The following is a 22,893-nucleotide window of genomic DNA, read 5'->3' as shown; positions in this document are numbered from 1 at the left end:
TCTTTTGTTTTGAGAACTAACATTCTTCCCTAAAAAGGTACAAAATACCTTCTCTCCAAGGCTGACAATGGGTCCAGAATACAGATAATAGGTCTGTGAGGGAAATATGAACAATTTCTTGCCTTAGCTTCTCTTTCGGTTCAAAAAGATATTAAGAAAACCGTGACATGAAGAGCTTTTGCAAGGAATCAAACACCTAAAAATCACCGTAAAATAGAATTTCAAAAATAAACTCCTCAGGACAATTCAGATACTAAAGCAGATTTGGTGTTTGGGTTCTTGCACACTGAATTGCAAAGGAAAGGTTTCTTAAGATAAGCATTTGTGTTTCAAATTTCCCCCACTTGGCTCTTTATGATAACAGCTTTCGTAAATAGCATAGCAGTTGAAACATTTATTATTGGAACAGAAATGCAATTACATGCAGATGTTGTCCTGTGATTCATTGCTTTGTGCTACATACATTTTCAAGCTGGAGAAAGAACAAGCAGGTCATCAAGTAAATGCTGTAGGCTGAGCTCCACTTATTCTCCTGACTTGAGTTATCTAATCTCTTTTGTGAGTGTTGCCACAATCTAGGCCTCTGTGGCCCTCCTTGGCAGCCTGTTTCATTGTGAAATTACTCCAACTACCATCAAAAATTTCTTTTCATCCAACACAAATGTTCTTTACTTAAACCAAACCTGGTTCTTCCTCCAACATTCCTGATCCAAGGCGTATAAAATGACTGCCACATTTGTTTTGTTTTTCAAGTTTGTCATTGTTTTCTACTTTTCATCTAGGTGAAATTTGGCTGTTTGGTTTTGTTTTTCTTTGGCAATGAATGAACTCTGTTAGTGCCAGATAGTGATAAGAGCTATGAAGGAAGTAAAATGGGTAAAGTGATGTGGAAGTACTGCAGGTGGGATGGATGGCAAGGTCAGCAATGTCAGTCATGGTTGTCATGGGCAGCCTCCTACCAGAGAAGACGTTTGCATAAACTCTGAGGACTTAGGTATATTTGTTTTCTATGGCTGCTGTAAAAAATTGTCACAAATTTGGTGGCCTGAAACAGGCCCAATTTATTTTCTTCTGTTTTGGGGGTCAGAAGTACAACACAAGCCTAACTGAGCTAAAATCAAACTGTTAGCAGGGCTATGTTTTTTCTGGAGGTTCCAGGAGAGATTCTGATCCCTTTCGTTTACCAGTTTCTAAAGGTGGTCCACATTCCTTAGATCATGGCCCCTTCTTCTATCTTCAAAGCCAGCAATGGCTGCTGGAGTCTTTCTCATATCACATCACTCTGAAACTGATTCTTCTGCCTGTCCCCCTTCTACATTGTAACAACCTTGTGATGACATTGGGTCCCCACAGATAATCCGGTATAATCTTCTTATGAAGTCAGTTTATTAGCAACCTTAATTCCATCTACAACCTTAATTTACCATTGCCATGTAACATTACATATTCACAGGGTCCAGGGATTAGAATATGGACACCTTTGCGAGGTAATGATTCTACCTGCCACACCAGGGAGAGCGTTTCAGGCAGTGGGAAGGACATGTGCAAAGGTCCTGATGTCTGAACAAAATGGGTATGTTGGAGAAAGAGAAGGAAGGTGGTGGCTAGACACAGTGATATAAGATTAGTTTGGAGGCCGGGCGCGGTGGCTCAAGCCTGTAATCCCAGCACTTTGGGAGGCCGAGACGGGCGGATCACGAGGTCAGGAGATCGAGACCATCCTGGCTGACACGGTGAAACCCCGTCTCTACTTTAAAAATACAAAAAACTAGCGGGCGAGGTGGCGGCGCCTGTAGTCCCAGCTACTCGGGAGGCTGAGGCAGGAGAATGGCGTGAACCCGGGAGGCGGAGTGTGCAGTGAGCTGAGATCCGGCCACTGCACTCCAGCCTGGGCGGCAGAGCGAGACTCCGTCTCAAAAAAAAAAAAAAAAAAAAAAAAAAAAAAAAAAAAAAAGATTAGTTTGGAGGGGCTGACAGAGGTCAGATTATGGGGAGCTCTCTGGGCAATGGTAAGAAAACTAGATTACATTCTAATTGTAGGAGGATACCACTCAAGGTTTTAAGCAAAGAAGTAGCATGATCTAATAAATAGTTATTTATTTTTATTTTAATAGGTTTTTCGGGAACAGGTAGTGTTTGGTTACATGACTAAGTTCTTTAGTGCTGATTTCTGAGATTGTGGTGCACCCATCACCCAAGAAGTGTACGCTGTACTCAATGTGTGCTCTTTTATCCCTCACTTTTCTCCCACCCTTCCCCACCGAGTCCCCAGAGTACATTGTATCATTCTTATGCCTTTGTCACCCTATAGCTTAGCTCCCACTTATGAGTGAGAACATAACGATGTCTGGCTTTCCATTCCTGAGTTACTTCACTTAGAATAATAGTCTCCAACTCCATCCAGGTTGCTGTGAACGCCATTATTTCTTTCCTTTTTATGGCTGAATAGTATTCCATGGTGTGTGTGTGTGTGTGCGTGTGTGTGTGTGTGTGTCACATGATAAATAGTTTTTAAAGGTGACTTTGGCAGTTCTATGAAGAATAGACTGTAGCAAGGCAAAAGCAGAAGTAGGGAAGACAATTTAAAAAGCTATTGTAACAATCTAGTTCGTAAGTTCTCACTCAGAGTCAGTTTTGACCACTAGGGGACATTGGGCAATGTCCGAAGATAACTTTTGGTTGTCTTGACTTTGGGTGGGGGTGCAATTGGATTGTCATCTAGTGAGTAGAGACCAGGGATGCTGCTAAACACACTGCAATGCACAGGACGGCAACCCCCACAACAGAGAATGATCCATTCCAACACAGTTGAGGTTAAGAAACTTGTCTAGGCAGGAGCCGATGCTATCTTGGACTAGGATGGGGTGGAGGTGATGATAAGAAGTGGTCGGAATCAAGAATTCAGGAGCATTTGGACCAACTCACTCATAACTATGATTCAGCTTTCTGACCTTTATCTAAGGAGGGAGATGCTATGGATTGGCTGCAAACCAGATTGGATTGGAGAATGTAAGGCTATGGGAACACCTGGGGAAGGGAAGGAGAAATGGCATATAGAGTGCTGGGCTTTCCTTGAGGCAATCCAAAAGACACACCACAGGACTTCCATGTATGGGCTATGGTATTGTGTTTGTTATTCCATTCATCCTCACTTTTTTAACGAATACCTCCAGGCATTGCATTCCTATGTGCTTCTTTTTCCCAGCTCCTATGTACTTTGGGTTTATCATGATCTAGGACTGTGAACGCCAGGAACCTGGGTCCTATTTTCTTCTCCATCACCACTAGCTTGGTGACATTACAGAATTGACCTAACCTTTCCTCGTTTTCATTTTTACCTATGTCTAATGAAGGCAACATTTGCTTTATTGACCTCGGCTAGTATTGTGACTTTTCTTCCCTTTAATTTCATTATTGTAATTATTCTCTAGGTTCTATTATATTTTTTTCATCATTAATATATTTCCCAAAAAGACAATATAGTTGAGAAATATTTGAAAAATTGAGATGGTAAATTATATTTCAGATGTATTTCCATGACATTTTCAAGAAGTACATATTCCAATTCTTTTGGAATATTTAATAAGGAGACTGGTGTATTAACATTTTTTGTTAATTTAATTTAATTTCATTCACTACTTTATTCACTAGCACCTGTGTGGAAACAATATTAAAGGAATCTGAGCAATAGGAAAATGACCAAAATAAGGCCTTTCCTGCCTTCTAGGCAGTTTCAGTCAGTTTGAGTCCCTTACCATTCTGAGACACTTTGTATAATGTAGAGAGCAGGGGTCTGCAAAGGATGGCCCAGGTCAGCTGTCTAGTTTGATAAAGTTTTATTGGAATACAGCCATGCCCATTCATGTATGCATTGTTTATGGGTGCTTTGGATCACAACAGCAGAGTTGAGTAGCTGCAACAAAGACATAATGATTGGCAAAGTTGAAAATATTTGCTCTCTGGCCCTTTGCAGAAAAAGTTTGCTGACCCCTGATCTAGAGCACTTAGTCTTTAGGAAAATTCTCTTTTCACTTCTGAATGTGCTCTGATTTCTTATTTCTTAAAATGTGGATCCCCAATGAAGCAGTATTCTGAGAAGCACCTATTTTCCAGTGCATCCAAGATTAAGACCACCATATTTTAAAATATATCCCAACAGCCTTTATAAGTAAAAGTGCTAAACTGCCAGCCTATATTCAACTTGCAGGCTGTTACCTCAATATAGTTATTTTCTTCTAACATATATTTTCTATACCTTTAATTCCAACCCTCTATTTATCTCTGTTGAACATAAGCTCCTTTCTTAATGTCATTTTAATCCTATTCTTCAAGGTCATTTTGAATTATAATAGAATTCTCTGAGGTGTCAGTTATCCAATTTGGCACCGTCTGCAAATTAAATCAACTTGTCTTTTATTTCATCACCCAAGTCACTAATAGAAAGGGTCAATTAAGCAGGCAGACTCAATACTCCTTATGGCATAATGACTGGCATTTTAAGTTCAGAAATGACTGATTAGATCCAATTTCCCTAAGAGCAGAGACCTAAAGGTGGACTCAAAGATTATCAGTGGTTCTGGTGGAATCTTGAAGGAAATAGTAATATTTAGAAAGGATGTCCTGGACAGCCCACTTTGGGCTAGACTTTGCAGAACCTTGCTCTCTCTTGACATTATAAGTGTCCCAGAAGAGTAAGGTACTCAAATTGACTGTAAGGCCCTTTTATAGTGCTTTCCACACAGGTGCTAGTGGATAAATTGGTGAAATAAAATTAACTTAGCCAAAATGTTACTCATCTTCAGCTGGCTGATTTGTCATAGTTGTCAAGTAATCATTTTTCATGTATCTTGATTCTCCTCTCTTTCTTTGAAGTTAAGCAGAGCCAGAGGACTCGCTTTGGCCAACAAGAGGCTAGTGGATGTTTAAGGGTCACTTATGGGGTAAAGTTTTGAAAATACAGCACATAATTCACAAAATCCCTGTTTCCTGTATCAGCAACAGTGAAAGTACATGTTAAAAAGAACCTTCAGCAGCCTGGGTTCCTGAGTGGCTATGGATAGGTGCTCCCTCCCTGTTGGCCTATGTAAACATGTGGCATGAGCGACAGATTCACTTGTTTTAAGCCACTGAGATTTGGAGCTTGCTTGTTACCAGAGCATATCCTTATTTATTCTGACTGACACAGCTACTGGACATTGAAACATTTTTTCTAGAAAGCATTTTTATTAAAGCCAGGGATCATTCTTTATCTCCGTGTATCTTTTTCTATGTCTATCTTTCACAGAACCTCATTCATAGTATGTACCAATTAAATGTTTCTTGCACAGAAGTGAATTAACAATGGATTGGCTATCTGATAACTGATTACAATATTTAGGAAATTTTTCTTATGCTTTTCTGTCACTTCTTTATGTGCAGAATTAATAATAAAAATCACTCCATTGTCCATCCAGCTTCCTGAGCATCTTCAAGATGCTTTCAAGTTGCATGTAATTGTCCTCCTCAGTTGTTAGATAAAAGGACATTGTCTTGATAGGGCTGATGCATCAAGTTTTCCCCAGTATTTATCTGATTTGGCTCAGCCCAGGTCTACTAATCATGGTAAGGTCCACCTCAGATTAGTAAGAGTAACTTGCACTAACTACAGTGAAAGCTGTTGCTTGGACAACATTCATTTATTAATATTGCTATATTTATATGGAACTTCAGCTAGACATTCTTGTGTTGTGAGAAATTTAGGGAAACATTCGATTTTCACATCCCATAATATAGATATACACAGTCTTTTCTGTAAGACTGTAAGCTCCCTGAGGGTGGGGAACATGCCAAGCTTGTTTATGGCTTTACTCCTAGATGTGGCAGAATGACTGGACCATAAGCAACGTCAACAGATATATGAAGAATGATTGAAAAGAAATCTCCTTAGGTACTTTCAGTAATCTAATATGTTGAGCCATTTCACTTCCACTTTGGAGGTGAAGCTCAGAAACATGTATCCAAGGTCACACATCCAAGAGATGGAACTGAAATTGAAATATCTTTGGACTCTGAGGCATCTGCTCTTTTTTGGCTACTGTGGTACACTCAGGGTGTATAGAAATAGTGAGCTTTCTGGAGTCTGATGGAGTGAGCTTTAAATTGCAGCTTAACTACTCATTAGTTACATATCATTAGGAATTTCTGAACTCTATCCCCTGATGTTTTCTTTAAACCACAATGATATTTTCTCCCCTTCAAATAAGTCTTGTATTTTATTTAGTTTCCCATAAGTGCTATTTTTTGGCATGGTGTAATTATTTAGCTGTAAGTACTCTTTCACTAGGGTTCTCTATGGTTAGGTTGAATTCATGTTGCTTCAGTGATCCAGACTTTCCCAAACCATTTCTTGAGGCCTCTAAAATGCATTTAGCAGAGGATTGTATTTCCTCTTTGAAATATGCTATTTTGAGATCCAAATTTCATTTTGACCTTCCAATTCAACAATTATAGCCTATGATATTTTGTGTTTAAAGCCTAAATGATTTGCTTAGAATTGTAAGAACAGGCCAGGCACAGTGGCTCATGCCTGTAATCCCAGCACTTTGGTAGGCCGAGGCAGGAGGATCACCTGAGGTCAGGAGTTTGAGACCAGCCTGGCCAACACGGTGAAACCCCATCTCTAGTAAAAATACAAAAAGTAGCTGGGCGTTGTGGTAGGTGCCTGTAATAACAGCTACTAGGGAGGCTGAGGCAGGAGAATTGCTTGACCCCAGGAGGCAGAGGTTGCTGTGAGCCGAGATCGTGCCACTGTACACCAGCCTGAATGACAGAGCAAGACTCCATCTCAAAAAAAAAAAAAAAAAAAAGAAAAAGAATTCTAAGAACAAATTTGGAGACCAGCTTAAGGCATTTAGAGGTTTAGCCTGCCCTGGGAAAAAAAAAATGCATTCTTTGTCTTGCAACAACATGTTAATAAAGTCTAAAGTTTCTACATAAACAGAACTTGCTTCAGTGGGAATTATGAGGACACAAAGGGTGCAGATCATAAATGGACTATATTAGTGAAAGCCATTTACCTAGCATGGTACAGAGTTTCATTTAAGATTAATGAAAACCCAGTAAGTAGAAAACACTGATATTCTTCCAGTGGAGGAATCAGGATGAGTCTTAACTTGATACAATAGAAATGTGAGTACTGTGAACAGAAAAATGTGTGCAATATTTGCCAAGTTATATTTTCATAATATTTTATAACCCAAATTTATATTCAATAAAAATACACTCTCTATCTCATTTTATGATCTTTCTGGAGACATTTAAAGGGAGTCATGTTAGCAGTAAGTTATGACTTTATAAAAAGTATTTTAATAAGTTTGTATATTGCATTTAAATTCTCTGGACATATGATTATTAAAAATTATATTTGAACATGGAAAATTGCCATTTTAATGTTCTTCTGTCTCTTAAAGTTGATTCTATTTTGGGAAATGCTATTGGAGTTAAATTCTTTATCTGGGGTTTTGGATTTGCCAAAAACTGATCATGAGACTTTGGACCAATCACTTTATCTCTGTAAGCCAAATTTATTATTGTGAAGAGGAAATACTACACACTTCACAGTGTTCCTACAGAGATAAGAAGAGAAATTGTATGCAAAAGTCTTTGCCCAGTGGAAATTGCTATCCAAAAATAGTTATCCTTCCTGGCAGTGCAATTTTTGTTCCTTACTCATCTCAGCAGAAGCTCTTTGACATTGGTTTGTGTTGGTGCTCACTTAGGTGGCATCTGAAGATTCATTTTCTCGCTTGTCTTAAGCAGAGACCTAAAACAGCCTTGAGCTATTTTTAATAATGTTGCCACTACTCAACGAGCAGTCAACCCATGGATGAAACAAAAACAAGTGTTTTGTTTTGAGATAGGTCCTTTTTAGCAGACAATCTTCATCTCTAGTACATAGGAAAGTCTCAAGTCTCTATATTGTCTTCAGTGGAATTGGCTAGAATTTTTTAAAATTATTACTTTACTAGGTGGTAGATAAAATGTAAGGGGAAGAGCTATAGAGTTCTTTTAAAGATATATTTTCTTGTCTTCTTAAATCGAGGAAGTTGTTTAAAAATGTTTACATCCAAGTATGCAAATTCGCAAGTCTTAGATTTCTTTCCTGAAACCATCAAATAACACATCAGCATGCGGGCTTAGGAGGGTTGTTACTGGAATAGATGTCATTATCTATCATTTTGCCCATCAAAAAATACAGTAGTGATTACTGCATTGTAAAGGGAGAAAACTCAAAATGATTGTTTTGCATTATCTACCAAAGGCCTGGGAAAGTTGAATAAGTGTTCGTTACTATGCTCAAATAAGGCATTTGAGCCTTACTTGATGGAGGTTTATTCACATTCTCTTTCTGTCACATGTTCTATTTACTTCTTTGAAAATAATCTCAAGTTCAATTACTCTGGTTTTAAAAACATGAAAGACAACTTATAAAATGCTACACTTTTTTCCCCTACAATGCCTTCAGATAATATAAGGCTGGTCACAGCCCATGATATAAAATACTAGCTGTTGACTCACAGTTACACTACAAGGGCCAATTTTACAGACTGCCAGGATAAAGATGATTTTAATTAAATTGCACAAATCCTTTTGTACTGCAACCAAACCCCTACGCAGGCTGACCGACTCTGAGCCATTCTGGCGTGTGTAGAGTTAACCAGGTTACCAGGATTCCTAGTTAACTTCTTTCACCAGGAATGCAATTCATGTTTACCTATATAAGGAAACCTGTTAGACTGACCTGAGTTTGGCGGATTTTCGCGCTGACTGAGAGGCGTGTAAGCACACACCCTGGAGAGGGGGAGTGATTCTGAGCTGGACAGAGCAAGCTTCCTGAACGCCCCAGCCATTCAGCTGATCCGAGGCAAAGAGCCGGCACTTGCCCCAGACCAGCCTGCTTGGAGGACCTACAGGTTTGTCTCTTCCAGATCACAACTGAGGAACAAAAACCCCTGTCCTGGGAAAAATGGGGAAGCCGGTGAGTCTTACCACTCTCTCTCTGCTTGCTTCTGCTAAGTGGCACGCCTGTCTGCTCTCACCCAGGAAGCAAAGTAAAAGGCGTTGCTCAGCCTCTAACCCCACAACTCCTTCCTGAACAAATACAATGCTTTGCGAATACCTCCACACAACTTTTTCTGCCTGTTTTGCACACCAAGAATCCACAGAGGGAATGATTTTTAGCACTTTAGACATTCCAGAGAGTGTTTTTCCTAGGCAAGCGTTTCTATACTATCGTGATGAGCAAACTTTCTCATCTTTGTTACACTCTAAAACAGTGGAAATTAGCCTTGGGGTGCTTTGTGAGGAAGGCTGAGTCCCCAAGGAAGTGATAGTAAATCTAAATGGGGTTCTTAAAACCACAGGCAGTGTGATGGTCTACAAAAGCCTAATTTGTCACTAAAAAGGCAGTCTGAAGGTATCATTTTTCATTCACACAGCAGCAAAATCCTTGCGTCCTGCATATGTAATAAAGGACACCTTCTGAGACACTTAGGAAAAATAGAAGCCGAGCTGGCCTCTTTGTTCTAGACAATGTAAAGAAGCTCGCTCTTGTGTTTTGACAAGGAGCGTATGTCTATTTTTATATATGGCGAGAATGGTGTATAAAGGCTTTATGTCAAAGGTATTGTGGTCACTTGAGTCAAAATCTGGCTATATTCTCTATGTGTACAAAAATCTCAATCTGAATGTAATTAAACATGGAAATGTGAAATTGTTTAACAGACTTGCAGGGAAATTTTAGTTATATTTGGAAACAGCCAATTATAAGAGACAACTGGGAAAGGAAAAAAATTGTTTCAACTGAGTTCTGGGGCAGAGGTAAAACTTTTGCAAAGAAAGTCAATTTTTTGTAGCTGTCAAAAGTGATTTGGAATCAGGTAAAAATTTTTATTTTTATTTTTTCGTGGTGATGTGGTTTTTTGAGTTGAATTAACTTGGATAATTGTGTTGAATGATTTGACTGCTCGTCTTTCAAAGGAATACTGTTGTTTTCTGTCATATACAAACTTAATCCTGAGTTTGGGCAGCAGGTTTGTGCTACTGACTGCAACAAGTGGCACAAAGACTCAATTTCAGATTTCTGATATTATGAAATTAATTACTTAAGTTAATTTAAAGAAAAGTAATCAGTGCAAACAAGCAGATTTGAGAAAATGACCACCTTTTTAAAAAATGCAAGTGATAGTCCATTTCCTAGTGAGACTATTGATTTCATACAGGCATTGGCAACTGCCTAGTCATAGGGACAAAAGCTATGGCCAATTTTCTCTAGGATCTTTGACTCTAGAAAGCATAACTTTCGCAAGGACACAGTTTAAATGAAACTTGTTCACCTCCGTGAGAATGAAACATAGAAAAGCACCGTGTATAATACAATGGACATTTTAGTAAATAAAATTCTTAATAGCACAAGCAGCAGAACAGAAGGGACAATGCAAATGTTTTAAAGTTTATCTCCTCAGTGCTGCTCAGAAAAATATGAGTCTTGACATTCTGTTGCTGTCAATGGGAGTCAGCAACCCAGGAGACACAAAACACTATTTTAGAATATACAGTTAATAACAGATGGTTTAATACCAGGTTGTCTCACCCTGCCGATGAGATGGCCCCAAGCCAAATCAGCCAGCACGTCTGCCGTTTTTCCTGTGAGTTGATATGTACATAGTTATTATGCACTAATTATACTAACAGCCAAGGGAATATATAACCAGAAAGACAGATAAGTCTCCTGGGGTAGGGAGGGCAAGGGGGCGGTGTATGCATAGGGTTTTTAGATCTCATGTTTAGAATTATCCTTGCCAGTGGCATATGAATTATTGCAGATGACTGGGAGTCTCACGGCTAGAATCTACTCATCCCTGGCTCCTCAGCAGCCTGTTTGGGGGTAATAATATTGTTTATGGTATTTAACAGTTTAGTGTTAACAAAGTTCCAGGAGGATTCCTTCTTAAAGATTAAAGTTTTTCCAGTGTCTGAACTAATCCTCCAATTAAAGACAGTTAGGACCTATATTGTTGCATTGACCCTTTTCGAGTCACAGTACTGTGTGCTTGCATGGAGGGTTGAACGATTCAGCAGCCTCCTTAGATCTGCAAGATGTTATTAGGTGCCCTGGTTAAAAGAGGTTGGAAAATACTGGAGAAAAAAAAAAAAAAAAACAATGGGAAATAGGTCTTCTCAGAGCCTTAATATGTTCATTTACTAATACGTGTTTTGACTCCCTGAGAGAAGTATAGTGTGCACCATATGAAGTATGGTTTGCTGCAAACCTACTTGACGGCTCGTTTCTAGGGTGATCATTCTGAGAAACGATCTGATATTATGAAATTAATTAGCTTCTCAATGGATGGACCACAGAGCACTGGTAAATGATGAGTGGGTTGCAGACATACCCAGTTGTTGACCCCTCTTGGCACATGGGCCATCAGGCTGTGGCTGGCCTGAGCTGATCCCTGGAAAGTTATTTCTGGATCACATAGCTTCCTCAGTTTACCTCCATATATGGTGCAGATTGCATCAATTTCTCTGTCATGATGTTTTAAAGTTAGGAAACTGCCTTTGACAATCTAGGCCCAGAATATTGATCAAACCAATCAAAATACCCCAACACTGTATTAACTTGGGCCTGGGGGCTCAATGAAAGGAAAAATATCGTAATGTTTATCACCCTTCATGCAATCATGAGAGTGTTAGGACCCTCTGCATATTATCCAGTTTGTCCTCTTTATTTTATAAAGAATTTAATGATGTGTTCTATAGTGTGTGTATATGTATGTGTATGTGTATTTGTATGTGTCTGTGTGTGTGCTATTCTATTCTTAGAGGTTTCCTGAACAACTGATGACAAAGTGCTTCACAGAATCCTTTCTAACATTTGGTTGTTGTTTATACTTCCCTTTCTCAAATTGCTGTCAGGGTTTGTTTGGCTGGGATTCTCCCACCACTAATATGGCTTAGTCCAGGGGTGAGGGACATAAAAGAACCTGGCTTTAAAGGTTATTTGTTAAATGCAAATCCTTTTTTTGGGCATTGTACCAAATTTGTACACAGCATTTCTATCACTGGTGAACTTTCTCTGGCTTCCTCTGCCTACCATTTGACATCAATTATCTTTCAAAAACATTTTTTTTTGCGTTATTAATTCCTGTTACATTCATTCAGCAAATATTTATTGAGTGCCTTTTGAAGTCCTATGCTAAACACTCTGGAGGAAAAGCAGGTATATAAGAGACAGATGAATTTAAACCAAGTCTTCATGCAATGGGTAGCATTTCTGCAAAGAGAAATCTCATTACCTGAATGGTGCAGGATGTGAAACATGAATTGCTGCAAACTTACTTGATCACTCACTCTTTTGCTAATCATTCTGTAAATCAGAGCTTCCCAACTGGTGGCCACAAAACACTGGTGGGCAGTGAACAAGTAACTGATATGTCAAGATATTCATGCTTTCACTGACCGGATGATTTCCATGTCAGATAATGCCAGGTAGATGCCAATAAACTTGGTGTGCTTATAGAGGAAAGACCACTTGATTCTCCCTGCAGTGCATCTATAAATAACTGAGAGTTGGATGATGCCACTTTATATTTTGTTAACGTAATTTTCAAAACCACTCCCTTTGGAGTTGTCAAGTATTCCTGGGGTGCCACATGGGTAAGAGCTATTTCCAGAGTTCTAGGTAACTTGAGAGCTTTTATAATGGCTTGTAATCACTGGAAATTATTAACATACAAATTTCAGTAACAATTCTTATAAAGCAGGCAAGAGCAGCTGCCATTATTTCTAAGGTCATACGTGTAAGGCTTAGAATTGGGGACTATGAATTAATAATTAGTTTGCACCAGTAGGATTTTCCAAATACCTAGGGCATTAGTAAAACCAATTTAAAATATATTTATATTTGAGGAAAGGTTAGCTGGTGAGGTGATAGTCAGGACTATGACTTCTAGTTAAATGTAAAAGTACGTTTACATTTTTAAATTAATTGCTTGCAATCACATATAAGGGAATCTTCTGTGAACGAACCTTTCAAAGACATTGAATTACTATAAATATTAATGTCAATGGTTCATTTAATGTTATTTTTATTTTAAAAGAAAATAAAAATGGATTGCTGTGCTTTGGGGAATATAGCATTCTCAGAAATGCATGGTACGTAATAGCTGAAGCTGCATAAAGAATGGTTCTAACTGTGTGAGTTGAGTATACTCACACTTTCTTATGAGTTGCTCTTCACTTGTCTAAACTTGAGACAAAATTGAAATTAAGCAGAACCTCCTCAAATTGACAGTTTGAGTTTTAACATGTGACAGAATTGGAATTTTGGTCAAAGAGCTTGAGCCAGAAAAGGCTGAATTATTTATAGCTATTGTTCTGCAACAGAGGCCTTGATTATTTTAACCAAAATTATTTCTCCCCCTGAGTATCTAATTGTACAGTTATTTATATCTGTAGTGACACACTCATCATGTATTGCCTTGGGGGAACAAAACAGCATATAAACTACCAGAGAACAGATAACAAGTTTACTCAAACTGATATCCTTGGCTCAAAGTTAAGAAACAAAAGAATGGTAGTGCTTCCCAAGTTTCTTCCAGAGCAATGAATGGTGGGTTTGGCCAAGACATTTTAAACTTCTAGGGGATTCAATTTCCTCATCTGTCGATGGAGACATAAATACACACTTCATTGGGCGGTTATGAGTATTGAAAATGGTCCTGTCTGTGAACGCACCTGGCACAATGCTGGGCATGAGGCCAATCAATAAATATTGGCTAGATCTGAAATGGGTGGAGATAAGTTAGGCACATTGTCAAGTAAATAATTCAGGGGTTGAAGAAGTAGCAGATGCACACTGGTGGCCCTTATGTAATTTTGCTCACTCAATGATTTAAAATTTGTGTTTCAGTGAAGCATGATATACCTTCTAATGTCTTACGGCATGTCCTCTTTGCTTATTGGTGTTACCTGTTTGTCCCTTGTAGGTTTCTGTGTTTGACACCCTTGTTCTAAAGACTTCTTCTGTAGCAATCTACATCTTCTCAATGTAGATTTCCCCCTTTTAAGGTGTTTTCTCAAAAGTACTGTGTTTTATAAAGCAAAAAATACTCACTTCATACTTATTAATTTAACAGCTTGAAATCTTTTTCACCAGCAATGGCGGGAGGAACTGGGCTAGCAAATTCATTGATAAAAGCCATTTGCCCCCCTAGATTACCCTCAGACCCCAGTCTTTTTCTCTAATTCCACATCCACCAACATCCCACCCCAGCAGAATGTAACATTTAATCTGATGTGGCACCCAAGATGTGGAGAGAATGTATCCCATGTGCTAACATGTCTTGGCAAGAGTTCACTCTTTGCTAAGGCAAGTGGGGGCCATATGGTGTTTGTGTAATGAGGAAGCAGCGCAGCTTTATCAAAGTGTAGATCAAATGGCTCTCTATTTCTGACTTAGTTTTATTGAATCTCATATATGATCGATTATAAGATTCACCGCTAAGAAAGAAAGAATTCTTCCAATTAATCGATAACACAATGTTTTCTTAGCACTTAAGTATTTTATGCTAAATTTATTGAAATAACACCTAACAGAGAGTTAATCTGTTTTAGACAATTATTCTCTTTTAGAGAAATATTCTCTAAAAGAGAGTTATTGGCTGACTCTTATTTAGACTGATTATTTAAAAATCATATGTCTCCCCCCTGTGCATAAGTAATATGGAAGATATAGGTGAGATAAACTTTTAAAAAGCTTTAACTTTTCAACTGAGTCGTTGTATCTGTGCTTTTCTGCACCATGCCAACATACTTTGGGTCAAAATGCAGCATTTTTAAATAAAGAACTTCTCGCTCTGCATTTCTACTAGAAGGTGATGATCAAGACTATATTCTTTCCACAAATGGGCCTACAAGAGAATGCAGTTGTCCATTCATAACCCAAGGAATGCCCATCAAGTTGCTACACATCTCAGTGAGCTAATTATTTAATGCTTTAAACATATACCTACAAATGCATTAAGATCCAGCACACTTGGTGGGGTCCATAGGTCTCCTGAGTATATGTCCAGACGACTTTCTGCCAGTACTACCTGATCCTTGAAAGGATCTCTCTCTCTCTCTTGGACTGGCGGGGGTGTGGGGGGGGGGATCTTTCCTCCTTCCTTTTTCTTTGAGTGGTTTTGCCAGGTGTGCAACTTCTCTTCTCCTAACAGGCAAAGCTTGTTTTAAAGTAATGCCTATAGCTCAAATGAACTGACAACAGTAAGAACTGCTATGATCAAGACAGTTCATGGGCAGGCATTGACAATTATATCACAACTGCAGCCTGAGCAGCTACAAATGTAAGATACCTCCCAATATCAACTGGGTTAAACTGGGAAAGAATTTCCTCGGAGAACTCATGAAATAGGGTGTATCTTCCCCATCTCATGAGAACAGCTAAAACATCAGCTTTAGAGAATTATTTTGTTGTCTTTTAAGGCATCAAGAGTGTCCTAGTTGAAATTAAATGGCTTTAGGGAGAACAACATTTGTAGTTGCCATATTTACTGCTTTGGCACGGATTTCTTTTCAATGAAGACTAAGTAAGAGAGCAAAGTCCCATGAAGATGGGACAGGAAAGGGATAAGGATGAGAGTAGAGGAATGGAGAGAGGGCAGGAAAAAGAGAAAAAAGAAGAAAGAGAAGCTCTACATTTGTTCAATAATATTTGTCAAATGCTTTCTCTGAACCAGGCATCACCCTATGTACTAAGGCTAAAGTGGAACCTGCATTTAAGTAAATAACAGTCAAGTGTAGGAGGCAAACATTGATGAAATATCACACAGACATGAGTAAAAGTTCACCTGGAATAAAAGCTATAAAATGGAGGTATATGTTGCCATGAGATTGTACTGGGAAGATGTAGCTGATCTGCTACAGAGGAAGGCAGAGAAAGGCAGAGGGCATTGCTTGAGCTGAGAGCTAGATGGAAAGGACTTGAGGCAGTGTGTTTGCAGGGGTAGGACTCTATGAGGGAGTTTTCAGCAAGCGGTGACATTGGTCTTTTGAAAAGTTCACATTGGCAGCAACCTGGAAAATATTAGGTTGTTGCAAAAGTAATCGCGTATTTTGCAATTAAAAGTAATTACAAAAACCATGATTACTTTTGCATCAACATAGTAGATCAAATTGGAGGGCCATCAGAGTCAATGTAGGTGAACCAAACAGGAGCCTTGGAAAGCAAAAATAATATCTGCTTGTATGAATATCATGGTGGTAGAGATGAAGAGAAGTGAATGGATTTCATTTCTATTTTAGAGAGGTGAAATCGAAAGGAGTGGATGATGTGTGGGGCAAGGGAGATGATGAGGGACTAGGAGGTGTAAAAGCAGACTCTCAGGAATTTGGTTCACGTATCTAGAAGGATGGTGGTGTAGGGGACAATGAAAGTTGGCCTGGTTTGGTGGAAGGGAGTAAACTGATTGACTGGAAAAATGCATGAGCTTTGAGGCGGAAAGTCATGGTGTGAGTTCAAGTCTTAGCTCATCCATTTAGTAGCTGTGTGATGCTAAGTTTTTCTGAACCTTAGTTTCCTCATCTTTAAAAATTAGGTCATAAACATTCACCTCAAGAATTTTTGGGACAATCAGATGAGGTCTGCATGAATGAAAATCACTTCATGCATGGTCAAATGTCCTACATGTGAGATACTATTATAACCCACAAATTCACCAGCAATAAAGCCTGGAGGGAGAAGAACTATTTTCAATAACTTCCTGGAGTGGGATGTGAGGGTCTTGACAGCCAAGATCTCAACACTCTGTAAGTTTACCTAAGTGAAGTTTTCTCCTTGTTGATAATGTACAGGACAGCTATTAACTTCAGTTGTCTGGTGAATTCTTTCTATTTCATTCCAACCTCCTTACCCCCTTCCCTCAACCTGGATTAAGGGATCCCAAATAGGAATAAGCTACATTGCTTTTCTCAGCTGAGATCCCTTATCATTTGTAAGAGGACTATAGGATTTAGAAAACTGTAACCCGAGAGTTTTCACTAACAGATGAGCACACTCCATTAACTGCACACTCCCAATAGGGTTTGGGTTAAGGTTTTGCCATTCCGTTTTTCTAGCATCAATTTAGCAAGAGCATTTTATGTGACATGTGTAATTCCACTACCCTTGAGTGACCTCAGCAAATTCCTTTCTGGCTTCCAAATAGTCTCCCATTAAGGGGAGTCATTAGGCAGTGAAAGCTGCAGCCATAGGGTTAGGAAAACCTTGGAATGGGCAGGTGAAGGGGAGAAAGAGGTTAAACCTTGTGGAATCAAGGTATTAGCTTCCCATTGTTCAGGTGTTGTTGCATTGTAGGATCTAAGTCACTACCAAAATTTATATCTCCTTGCATTGTTCCATTTCTTTCCCTTTGTTCTTGGCACACGTTATGTAAGTCTCTTTATTTTAGAACTGAACTGTATGTCTATGGTTTGAGCATATGTATGTATTAATAAAGCCACATTTATCTTTCACTGAATTCTTAAGAAGCTTAAATTTCCCATCAAGATCCTATTCAGTTATCCAAACGCTTATGTTCCTATAGAAAAACGTGTGGAAGAGAGTGGGAGGCATCCCATTTTGTCATTTCACTTGTGTAATGTTTGGGTGGAAGACTGAGAAGCGTTTGTATGAACTTTCAGATAACTAGATTGCACTTGCTTCTCAATGTGCATATTTAAGATTTTACTGTATGTACCTAGATTGGGATTTGGGTATATGGGAGGAGTGAGGATGGAAGTGGATTGGAAGCCGTTATCTGAAAAAAAAAAATCCTAGCCATGTAAAGACCTTTCTCTTTCCATTGCCTTCGTAATTTTTCCTCTACATCACCCATGTTAGCACAAATGGATTTCAAGACAGAAGTGCAATTTTTTTAAAGTCCATTTTAAATCTGAATAGTATCTCCCAAAGGGACTGCCATTTTCACTGTGGCTTTGCTGAGTTCAAAGCAGGAGCACTCCATAGAAACTTCTGATTAATATGTGCAATAGTAGTTGCTGCAAGCCTGGGTGTTTTTGGAGTCACAGTGCAATAGAAGAAAGTGAGAGCTACAGTGTCAAACCAGAAAATGAGTTCACTTTGTCTATGAATATAGTTACCTGTCAATAAATCATTTGCCGATAGTTTGAAGATAATGAAGGAACCTGGCAGAATGATCCAGAGCGAAGGTTTCAGCAAAGAGAAAACACATCAAACATTACAATCAATGGAAAATGGTGAGAATTTCTGTTTGCAGACCCCCAAATAAAGCTCTTGCGGAGATAAAGATGTGAGATTTGCACACCATCAAGCCTTCTGGTCTGTTTTTCCTGTTCAGAAAGACTGAAATTAGGGAGGAGGAAGGCCTCTGCCAACAGACTGTAGGTCATAAATTAGTTAATAAAATCTGTCCTGTGTTATCTCTAAAACAGTCTATTTTATATATACTTGTCCATTTGGTTTATTTGTTTCTCTGCTTACCCAGGCTGTATTTTGGTAGCATAAGTTAATATATGAGTTTTAGACTATGCAAAAGTTTATTTATAAATGACCTGCCTGTGAATAAAATAATAGGGTGTGTATATGTGTGTGTGTTGCATATAATGTATTGCTATTGATCAATGTTAAATTTAAATTTAAATATATAATACTAATGAATCCAATGAAATGTTTATATTGCTATATTCCAAAATAAAAGAATTAATCTGTGTTGATGCTTCCAAGACCATTTCAGGGCTTGTGTAGTTCTAGTAGGTTATTTCCACGTATTGACGTTAGTACAACCAGTTCTTGTTTTACTTACTAGGGTCACTATCAATGATAAAGCAACACTGTACGTATTTATATATATTTTTATGTACATTTTATTTATATATTATATATGTATTATACACACGCACACATACACACACACACACACACACACACACAACTGTATGTGTCCATTTGAACGTTTTTCTATTTTAAGGAGGGTAAGCTTTAATTAGTTTTTACTTTTTTCAAAGTTAGATGAAAGATATAAGAAAATAAAATGTCATACTTTTTTTTATCTTTAACTTTTATTTGAAGTTCAGGGGTATATGTGCAGGATGTGCAGGATGTGCAGGTTTGTTACTAGGTAAACATGTGCCATGATGGTTTGCTACACAGATCAACCCATCACCTAGGTATTAAGCCCAGCATGCATTAGCTATTCTTCTTGATGCTCTCCATCCCCCCACCTCCCCAACAGGCCCCAGTGTGTGTTGTTCCCACCCATATGTCCATGTGTTCTCATCATTTAGCTCCCATGTATAAGTGAAAACATGCAGTGTTTGGTTTTCTGTTCCTGCATTAGTTTGCTGAGGATAATGGCTTCCAGCTCCATCCATGTCCCTGCAAAGGACATGATCTCATTCCTTTTTATGGCTGCATAGTATTCTATGGTGTATATGTACCACATTTTCTTTATCTAGTCTCTCATTGATGGGCATTTAAGTTGATTCCATGTCTTTTCCATGTGAATAGTGCTGCAATGAACATAAGCGTGCATGTATCTTTATAACAGAATTATTTATATTCCTTTGGTTATATACCCAGTAATGGGATTGCCGGCTCAAATGGTATTTCTGCCTCTCGATCTTTGAGGAATTGCCACACTGTCTTCCATGATGGTTGAACTAATTTACAATCCTACCAACAGTGTAAAAGTGTTCTTTTTTCTCTACAACCTCGCCAGCATCTGTTGTTCTTTGACTTTTTAATAGTTGCCATTCTGACTGGCATGAGATGATATCTCATTATGGTTTTAATATGCATTTCTCTATTGATTAGTGATGTTGAGCTTTTTTTCATATGCTTGTTGGCCACATGTATGTCTTTTTTTGAGAAGTGTCCATTCATGTCCTTTGCTTACTTTGGTTTTTTCTTGTAAATTTGTTTAAGTTCCTTGTAGACTCTGGATATTAGACGTTTGTAGGATGGACAGAATGCAAAAATTTTCTCTTATTCTGTAGGCTGTCTGTTCACTCTGATGATAGATTATTTTGCTGTGCAGAAGCTCTTTAATTGGATGTCATTTGTCAATTTTTGCTTTTGTTACAATTGCTTTTGTCATCTTCTTCATGAAATCTTTGCACGTTCCTATTTCCTGAATGGTATTGCCTAGATTTTCTTCTAGAGTTTTTATAGTTTTGAGATTTACATTTAAGTCTTTAATTCATCTTGAGTTGATTTTTGTACAAGATATAAGGAAGGGGTCCAGTTTCAGTTTTCTGCATATGGCTAGCCAGTTCTCCCAGCACCATTTATTAAATAGAAAATCCTTTCCCCATTGCTTGTTTTTGTCAGGTTTGTCAAAGATCAGATGATTGCAGGTGTGTGGCCTTATTTCTGAGTTCTCTATTGTGTTCCATTGGTCTATGTGTCTGTTTTTGTACCAGTACCATGCTCTTTTGGTTACTGTGAAAATGTCACAATTTTTTAAGACAAAGTATAATGATTTACAAGATCAGTGGAAGACCAGAGAGGTCGGGGGGAAAACAAAGGAAAAAAATGAGAAAAGAAAAGATCAGCAAGAGATGTTAGAGGAAGGGAAGTCCCAAAGCAACAAAAACCTACTGCCTTCTCCAGCCAAGCCCATCCCCCATATATAAACAAAAGCCCAGCAAACAAACAGATGCAGGACTAAGGGATCAAGAAGAGGCAAGCCACAAATTGCTAGAAAATACTGGAGACCAAAAAAGAGAAAGAGAGAGAAAGGAAGAAAACAAAAGAAAGGGTGAGAAATATATTTATGGGGAAATGCTTGCAAGTTAAAGAAATCAGCAAAAAGGGTAAATAAAGAAGAAAGTAAGAAATGAAAAGTTAACATTAACAAATCAAGAAATAAGAAATGAGACAAACACGGGCATTGTGTTTGAGCTGGTGGATGCTTAAAATATATTGTTCTCTAGGTATCTTTATGAAAGGAGGAGCAAACAGCACAAAAATGAAAGTGGGCAATTAGAAGAAAGCAAGAATAAGACAAAGGGAGTGTTGTTAGTCCACATGCCAAAACAGCCAGCCAAGGGGTGAGTGACTTAGTACTAGTGTCCTGGTAGGGTCCATCTCAGTGAAACTAACCCCTGAAGATGACAAGGCTGTTCTAATCTTTGTGATTAGTCCTATTCTGCAATAGTAGTGCAAATGCAATTTTCTTTTTAAATGTTCCCACTTGAAAAGGCTTAAGTGGCAAGAATCTGGGGCTTCTAAGCTGTGAGATGTTCCAGAAGAGATTGGCTCTTCCTACTTTAATAAAGATTATTCTTAGGCAGTGAATGATAGCTTGGTGGCCTAAAGAGTTAATCCCCCAAATGTCTTCTATACTTCCAGGAGTCATTTATTGAATGAGCAGTATCTGGCTTAGTATTTATAAAAATGCTTTAAATTTCTGCAGAAGAAAAGGTAAAAGGCCGTAGTATCTGGATCCATTCCCACTGTTAAGCTTTACAGAGTACCCAGCGCTTGACTCGGTAACTGCCAGGCTTACAGCCTGCACTTGAAATTTCAAATCCAGTCTCTTGTGAGTTTGGTCTTGCTCATATATTTTTACTGTGATTTTGCTCATAATAACTTATGTTTACCATTCAGCAATGCGAGGAATTGTTTTTATGGCCAATTTTCATGTTATAGTCAATCACACATTTCAGGCCCATTTCAGAAAATGAGTTTGACACGGCATGTTAGTGATGAATTATTAATTCTTACCTGCAGCAAAGAATGATGCTCAGAGTGGTCAGGGAATGCTTACCAGTTGTTGACTCAAAGTTATACAGCCGTATTTAAAACTCCAGTGGGCAGTTCTGAAGATGGCAAACTTTACTTTGATACAGTGCCACAGCACCTCCATTAGTGCCCTGGTTAGAATGCAACCATCTGCTTGCTTTTATTGTCTATGTGTTACTTAAGATGGTCTGTTTCTTTATGACGTAAATCATTGGAATCTACTGACTATTTTTTAAGTCTCCTTTAGTATTTCCCTGAAATGATCACTTTATATGATTGTTTAATAGATAATTGACCCTGTAGGTATACAAAAATTATAAAGATCATATTTTCTGCTTTCCTGACCTTTTCCATAGATGACATTATAACAGAAGTTCCTGGGCCTGCTGCAAAACTTGTTGTCTTTCGGGACTGTGTGAATCTTAGGTTCACATTAACACATTAGGTCAAAAGAAACTTCACATTTCCAGTGACTGAATATGAGACTGCTGTTGTTTGTTCACTGGCTGTAGCTTTATGGATTTGCCCAGTTCGGTTTGTCCTGCCAGGGTCTGCTCATTCCTTCACTGCCTATTTCTCTCTCCCTGGCAAGCTGCTGAGCAATCCATTTGCCCTCCAGGCTGTGTGCATGTCCAGCACAGATAAGCTTTAGGACAGCAAAGACTATCACTTTAATTCCAATGGACTGCATTTTAGGACTCCTTGATGGGTGATATTATCTTACTGTCAGGGTAAGTAAGGGCTTGAGGCCAATGGGACTGCTCAAGAACATGAGAGCCATGAAACAAAAGCTCGACCTATGGAAAAAAGAAAACCCATCAATTATGATCCCAGATTTGAGAAGGGATTGGCATATGGTATAATGAATAGAACAATGGCCCTCCTTAGCCCACTGATTAGAAAGGCTTGGGGGGACATGCCTATACATACTGAGTCCTGTAATTTACGGAATGTTACAAAATAAGCCATCTGGAAGATTACTCTCATAGTCTACAAGATATGGCACTTACTCAGGTGCTAGGATTGCATATTGGCAGGAAGTTTCCAGGGAACTCCCAAGAGAAGAATATTGGAAGATGATAATTTGA

The 22,893-nt window shown here is 38.5% G+C and overlaps 1 protein-coding gene across 1 annotated transcript in view; it reads left to right on the top strand.

The window, feature by feature from the left end:
- Nucleotides 1-8,873: 8,873 nt before the first annotated feature.
- The window catches only part of MID1 (midline 1), a 389,100-nt gene continuing 375,080 nt past the window's right edge, over nucleotides 8,874-22,893 (top strand). Inside the window, exon 1 of the mRNA XM_015443459.4 lies at nucleotides 8,874-9,016. The gene's annotated coding sequence lies outside the window, so the exon portion shown is untranslated. The remainder of the gene's footprint in view (nucleotides 9,017-22,893) is intronic.

This window comes from Macaca fascicularis, chromosome X (genome assembly GCF_037993035.2).
Source record: "Macaca fascicularis isolate 582-1 chromosome X, T2T-MFA8v1.1".
Classification (NCBI taxonomy): domain Eukaryota; kingdom Metazoa; phylum Chordata; class Mammalia; order Primates; family Cercopithecidae; genus Macaca; species Macaca fascicularis.
Note: the sequence above shows the minus strand (reverse complement) of the source record. Positions and strands in the feature narration are given on the sequence as shown.